The sequence below is a fragment of the Olea europaea genome, chromosome 7, assembly GCF_002742605.1.
Source record: "Olea europaea var. sylvestris chromosome 7, O_europaea_v1, whole genome shotgun sequence".
Lineage (NCBI taxonomy): Eukaryota > Viridiplantae > Streptophyta > Magnoliopsida > Lamiales > Oleaceae > Olea > Olea europaea.
Genome location: NC_036243.1, coordinates 1,035,571 through 1,043,530, shown reverse-complemented (window position 1 = coordinate 1,043,530; position 7,960 = coordinate 1,035,571). Strand labels below are relative to the sequence as shown.

The window sequence follows — 7,960 nt, the reverse complement described above, 5'->3', positions numbered from 1 at the left end:
TATATATATATATATATATATATATATACAAACGTTTTGATAAAACTTAGAATCAACTAAAACAACTGTCTGAAGAGAAATCGGAAGAATATTTATCGTTTAATTGTGTTTGCCATTTCAAGAAACATAGTTCATAGCCATCTTTGTATCCACACACACATATATATATCCTAATGTAAAGTAACTAAATTTAGAAAATAATCTACTATAAAAAGTCCATTTCCTAGTGCATTGAACACGTTATTAATCTTCCAGTCTCCCTCCAGAGAGCCAGAGTCTAAGCTAGAGAATAAGAGGCAAAAAATCTATCAATTTTGATATGTCTTTGCCTCCCCTCACCCTTGCTTATGCTTATGCTTTAAAAATCTCTGGTAAAAAAATAAAAAATAAAATAATGATAATAATAATAATAATAATAATAATAATAATAAATAGGGAAAACATTATGTTCATCTCGCTTTCCGTTAGGGCCACATGGACAACAAATATCAGACTCGCCCGCGAACATGTAGGCGAAAGTCCAACACGCTAAGACATGCAAAGGGTCTAGTAAGGGGGCGTAGGAGTAGCTCAAAGGTACGGGACGACAACGTTCGAAATTCAATGATACATTTGTAGAATGATTGTATAATAATTACCAATCGCAATTTGTTAAACTTGTATATAAATAGGGTTGTATTTCAAGAGAGTAAAAGAGAGAGTGTTATGTTGTATTTTTTCTTGTATTGGATCTTACATTAGCTTTACATGGGGGAGGATTTATCGTAATACAAGTTGAATCGTGGCCCTCTATTGGGAGTACACGTGACCTCATCTTGTTAGTTTACTTATCTAATCCTAGACATCATGTTTGACTACCGAGCCTGCCATACATTTATTAATCGACAAAATCGTCGATATATTTGACAAGACAAAACACCTACACTCTATGATGGCTGTTCCATCAATCATTCAAAGAAGATTCTTGTGTAAGATCGGATCTCTGGGGAGGAGTAATGCCAAAGGCATTCGGGAGTTCGACTTCAGCATACGGGCCTCGGTGTGGACCACCTCATCTAGAGCACTTCAACCTTCAAGCAGTTGGGTCATGTCAATGATATTATTTCCGAGTGCTGGGTGTTCTTTGTTAGCCTAAAGGCCTCGGCCGCCATACCATGTGGTTCAGCATAGGTGGGTCACGAACCCAGTGAGTCGACCAAGTGTATCAACATGTAACACATTATATTTTGAGATATCATTCGATCCATCTCTACATTTTCTGACATCTTTGAAGCGGCAAAAATGGCGAACTATGGTGATGACAGGTTCAAATCTAAGATCACGTTTTATAAGTTGGCATGTTGGATTCTTGTTTTTGGAGGTTTATGTTGGGAATTTACTCAATCATGTACAACAGAAAATAAATTATTTTTTCAATTCCCGTCATGGATCTGCTCTATGTTTAGATGGAAACTGTGTTTAGAATAACACCTTTGATAAATTCTACAATCTTCTTTACTGACCTTGAAACAAGAACAATCATGATCTGCAATAAAAAACTGTCCAATTGTATGACCTCCAACGAAAATTGGGAGGCATTTGGTTTATCACTTTCTAGCCGTTTTCTGTTTTTAGTTCTCAAAAAACACCCAAAATGCATTTAATCACTTGTTTTCGAAAATGCATTTTTGAAAACAAAGAAAAATTTATAATTGAAAACTCAAAACGATTTTTTTCATTGAGTGTTTTCAGTTAAAAAACCCAAAACGAGGAAAACGCTCAAAGCACGCCTTTTTCTTTTTCTTTTTTTAAGGATGCTCAGCAGTACTTTTAAAATAGTAAATTCACCAAGTTTAAAATATATATTATCTGGTAATATATTACCATAAAATTATTATGTTTTACTAAATAATCAAATTAATTGAATAAATGTCATAAAAACAATTTCTAAACATTTATTATTTATTATTTTATTTTTGTAGCAAGAAAAAATAGTAAATTCACCAAGTTTAAAATATATATTATCTGGTAATATATTATTATAAAAATATTATATTTTACTAAATAATCAAATTAATTGAATAAATGTCATAAAACAATTTCTAAACATTTATTATTTATTATTTTATTTTTATTGCAAGAAAAATAGTAAATTCGTCAAGTTTAAAATATATATTATCTGGTAATATATTATTATAAAAATATTATATTTTACTAAATAATCAAATTAATTGAATAAATGTCATAAAACAATTTCTAAACATTTATTATTTATTATTTTATTTTTATTGCAAGAAAAATAGTAAATTCGTCAAGTTTAAAATATATATTATCTGGTAATATATTAGCATAAAATTATTATATTTTACTAAATAATCAAATTAATTGAATAAATATCATAAAACAATTTCTAAAATTTTTAAATTAAAAGCATTTTCTAGTTTTCTGTTTAGAGAAACCGTTTTTTAAAATAACAAACCAAACATGTTTTTTGTAATTCGAAAATTGTCCCTCAAAACAGAAAACGAAAATGCAAACCAGACACACATTTACGATTTCTCATTTCTTGTGCTAGCAAAATAATGAATTGTGTATTCTTTATTGATTTTTCAAATCCTAGCCTCCTATTAATATAAGTCTGAATGGACTTGGCTCATCTCTTAAACTTAATTCCAATATGTAATTAATCCAATTAATTAAATTTGTTCCATGAATTAATTAACTTGGGCCTATTAACAAGGAACACAATTAATTAATTGTTCAACACTTGTCAATTAATTAATTGATAAATCTCATTCATCGAGTTCTCATTTTTTATGTGACCCATTACATTTCCAATCACGATACCTAACGACGTGAATTATTATTTTGATTTAATCAAAATCGATAAATAAATATATTCCTTTTTAATTTATTATCAAAATCGATAAAAATCTAACAATGTATCAAAGTTATACACGTGACGAAAATGTCACGTAATATGACAAAATCAAACTTGTTTGCTTACTGTTCAACTATAATCATTTCGTCAATATGATTCGATCAATTACGAGATATAAATATGTGTCAATTTTAATTATCGATCATATTTTTCATCTCACTATTAAGTCAATGTAAGTCGAAAACTCATTTTGGATTTAACTTTCCAATAAAACAACCCAAGGAAAAAAAAATTGTCAAACAAACGAGGGTGCTTATGAGTTGTAACTTTTAAGATGAGAAAAAATATCTCTCTAATGGTTAATTATGTTGGATAATTTTTTTGTAATTGTATAATTGTGTCTCTCTCCTCTTTCTTAGACAAATTAAGATCTAGCGGTCCAAACGAGATTTGGATGAGAATTCAGCGAAGACAAATGAAATTTACTGCTATGAATTTCATTTAGACCAAATACTTCATCACCCAACACCAAAATCGAGTTGACGATAAAAAATTTTATAAACTCCCAGTTTTATAATATATTAGCGTTTGTCCTCCAACTGAGAAATGATTGCTTACAAATATTTCTTATATATGCTCTGTAAAATACTTGGGTTGACTGCAGAAAATTGAGGAATTCGTTCCATTATTATTCTGTTTTTTTTTTCTTTTTTTTCTTTTTTGATAACCCAGGTGTCCCAGCTTAGCCGGATTAAATCCTGGACCTCTACCCCCGGCCCCTCAGTGACTAGTGGAGGTAAATCGCAGGTTGTGCCCTTGTTGGTTCCCAGGTTCCCACATGGCTTTTACTCCTTCCTCAAAGGGACCCTCCTCCATGGTTATTACATCACCAAGCTGCTCCAACCCTTCCTCTGGTTATTACATCACTTGGCTGCTCCAACCAGGAATCGAACTCCCCACACTTGGTTCCAGAGTCCCCCAATGTGATTGTTCCACCAACTTGGATGTGCCCTGGGGGGCTCATTATTATTCTGTTTATTGGAGAGGAGAGAGCTTAGACGTTAGTTGAGCTAAAATCAAGAAAAAGAGGAAAATATTAATTATAGTAATCTTCTTAACATATCAAGTTAGAGTGTGAATTCAATTCATGCAGGAGCTCTTGGGTGCATCATGCTCAAGCATAAGACGAGCAAGAAAATCACACACAGTCCTCAATTTTTAAAACTTACTTATTTTCCTATTTTTCTTATGGAAATTGTAAATAATTAACAATTAATTATTTTTTAGTGAGTATTATTGAAACACAAAGTTTTAATAATTTAATTTACCAAAGAATTTTTTTATCAATAAATAAATTATTAAAAACTTAAAAATTGAACATTAATCGGAAACTAATAAAAAGTTTAAAAAGTAACTTACAAGTCAATATCATTGTAAGGAAAGAATAAATATATTTTTAACATATTTATTAGTATCTTATCGTAATAACATGTCAAAATAATAAAAAATTGTGACTCACACAACGACTTTCCATTGGAGATCTAAGTATCGTTGATGATTTTTGAAAACATTACTAACGGTATTTTTGTCGATAATTGTTGGCCAAAGTGTATTGATAATAAAATTCAATGCCATTGTTCCATCTAAATCATCAACAATTATTGCTTTCAATTAGTTAGTAATATTGTAAGACAAATATAAGAAGATAATTTAGCTTATTTATTATCTTATCATAAAATAATACAAATATGTGATTGATATGATGACTTTCTGTTGGAGATCCATTCATCGTTGCTGACTTCGGACAATATCATTGAGTATATTTTCGTTGATAATCACTGGCGAAAGCGTATCAAAAATCACCATTAAGGCCAATAATTCCGTCAAAATCATCTACATATATTACTTTCAATTAGGGATGACAATTAAAACCGTAAAAATCGAAAATTGCAGTTAACCGAATCGAATGGGGCAAAAAAAATCGAACCGATGGTGCAATGAGACTAATATGGTATTTGATTTTAATGAACCGGTTCGTGGCGGTGCGGGTATGATATTTATGCCGTCGAACCGATTACCCGCTTAAAAAAATATATTCTTTCATTAGGGATGGCAAGGTTTAGTGAGGATGAAGTTGACGAAGAGGTACATTTTTTTATTTAAATCTTAGTTAAAACTATTCTGAATTAGGTAGTATCGTTGTATTCTCTACTTGAGTGCTGACCTATGCTAGTAAGAGTTGTGGGGAATAATGAAAATTGAATATGAGTTAAGGTTGAAACATTTGAATTATTGAGCATGAATCAAGTAACTACAATGCACAAGAATCAAGAATGAATAAAAAGTTTAGTATTGTTATATTCGTAATATTGTTTGTTAAATTTCGTGGTTATTAATCGAATCGAATCGAGTTGAACTGAGATATGAACTGAACCGAACCGATTTACGTAGTTATGGTATGGCAAAAAATTTGACGGTTCGATGATGGTTTTGGTCGAATCGAATCGAAATCGGACCGTTGCCATCCCTACTTTCAATCATAAGCAACAATCATTATATCATCGATGGTCATCATGAGAATATCTATTAATGATAATTTGCACAATTAACTAAGTTTTTATTAGTCTCGAAAATACTCAATTGAATTCAAAAGAACACTTGCAAGATGAACACATTCTAAAATTTGTTAGTAATTAAAATTTTCTTTTTATCTACAATAATTAAAAATGTCAATGACATATTAGAGAGCATTTTCAAAACAAAAGAATCACGTGCTATGTTAAAAAAAAAAAAAAAAACATTCTATTTTTATTATATTCAAACCAAACATCTAATAATTTCATTTCTGTTTCGCTCTCCCTCTCTTTATACCTAAGATATTTTCAACGATAGCATTGGCGAAGTGTATCGATAATAAACTTCAACGCCATTATTTCCATCTAAATTATCAACAATTATTGCTTTCAACCAGTTAGTAATATTTTAAGAAAAAATTAAAAAGATAAATTAGCTTATTTATTAGTCTTATCATAAAAATAATAAACACATGTGATTGACACAAGGACTTCCTGTTGAAGAGCGAAGCATCGTTGATGATTCCCCACAATGTCATCGACGATATTTCATCGATAGTGACAGACGAAAGTGTATCGATAATCACCATTAATGCATGTAATGCCGTCTAAATCATCAATATATATTGCTTTTAAATATAAGAATCGATCATTATATCATCAATGGTCATCAAGAGAATCTCAATTAACGATCATTTGCTCAAACAGTTAATCTTTGATTATGCTCGAAAGACTCAATTGAATTCAAGAACATTTGCAAGGTGAACACGTCAGAAATTTTGATCATGTCCAATGTACACGTGATATAACATTTTCAAGAAAATGTCTATATTTTTCAATTTTTGATAAAATCAAAAATATAATATTTTCTTTAAAATTTGTTAGTAATTAAAATTTTCATTTTATCTAAGATAATTAAAAATGTTAATGACATATTAAAGAGCATTTTCAAAACTCTACAATAGCCAAATCCATAGTTTCCATCACTCCAAATACCACTTCCACCCGGTCTTGAGCCATGGAATCCGTCGGCCGGACCCAGAACTTTCCTCTTTTCTTAGATGAGGTCAGACTTACAGTTTAACCTAAATCGACATATTCTACGTAATCATAACTAAAACAATCAACGAACCAATTCACTCAAGAACTTTACTTGTAATTTCATGGATGGTAAGTGGTTCAATTATTTTTCATTTTTCACGTAGTCCGTCAAGGTATTTTTAGTGAATCGATTATAAGACAATAGTTTTTTTTTTTTTTTTTTTCCGCTGGGTTTAAAGAAAGTCCAAGTATAGCGTAAAGTCAATTCATGCAAGAGCCCATGGATACATTATGTTCAAGCATTAGACGAGTAAGATAGTCACACACATCATCAATTTTTAAAACTTACATATTTTTTCATATTTTCTTATGGAAATTGTCAATAATTAACGGCATTAAAAATTAATTAACGATTTTTTAGCTAGGAATATTAAAATATGAAGGTTAAATAATTTAATTTTGCAAGTAATTTTTATCAGTAAATAAATTATTAAAAACATAAAAATCGATTATTAATTGAGTATTCTCTTGGGAACATATGAAAAGTTAAAAAAAAAAAAAAAAAACTTATAAGTCAATAATATTGTAAGGAAAGGATAAAAATATCTTTAACTTGTTTCTATCTCAGCATAATAACATATCAAAATGATAAAAGAAAAAGTATGACTCACACAATAACTTTCCAACGGAGACCGAAGTACCATTGATGATTTTTGACATCACAGACGACATTTTCATTGATAATAGTTGATGAAAAAAGGTGTATTTGTGTTCATTTAATGAAGAGATACGAGTGAAGTTATAATAAAAATTATAGGTAAATATTATATCTTTCAACGATAAAGGACCAATGGTAAAAAATTATCACAAAATATAAATTTTGGTCGATTTTACACCTATAATGAGAATTGAGTAATAAATTGCTCTCTTCTTAAATTTAAGAATTGACTTGCTAGTTAAACGATGGTGATCAACGTTGCAAATTACTTTTTTTCTAAAAAGTTGGTGAAGTTCTGACTACACACCTATAATGAGCATAAGTACTAAATTGCTCTCTTTTAAAATTAAAAGGATTAATTCACTATTTTGACAATAAGTCAGGGACAAACTTTGCAATATTTTTTCCCAGGAGAAATGGGAAAAATTAAGCTTGAAGCGAAAAACGCTAGAAGGAGGGCTTGAACCTCCGACCTTGTGGTTAACAGCCACACGCTCTAACCAACTGAGCTATTCCAGCTTGTTGACGTTTACTTTATTCTTTCAATTTATAATTAGATTTTTTCTAGATTGTGATACAACCTTTTAAAATATATGATTGAAAATTTATGGAATTCATAAAATATATAATTAATATTAATTGTTTAACTTTGATTTAGATTAAAATAAAATTTTAATTCAAATCAAATAGACTCTAAGAAGCGAAGCGTGTATTCCCTCTCTGTTAATCGTACAAAATCTTGCCATGGGCCCCACGAATTAGTATCAT

General features: G+C 29.8%; 1 non-coding gene across 1 annotated transcript; it reads right to left on the bottom strand.

Annotated features, from left to right (window-relative positions):
• Window positions 1-7,637: 7,637 nt before the first annotated feature.
• TRNAN-GUU lies at window positions 7,638-7,711 on the bottom strand. The gene has a single exon. It is a non-coding gene; the product is annotated as a tRNA-Asn (tRNA).
• Between the last annotated feature and the right edge of the window lie 249 nt (window positions 7,712-7,960).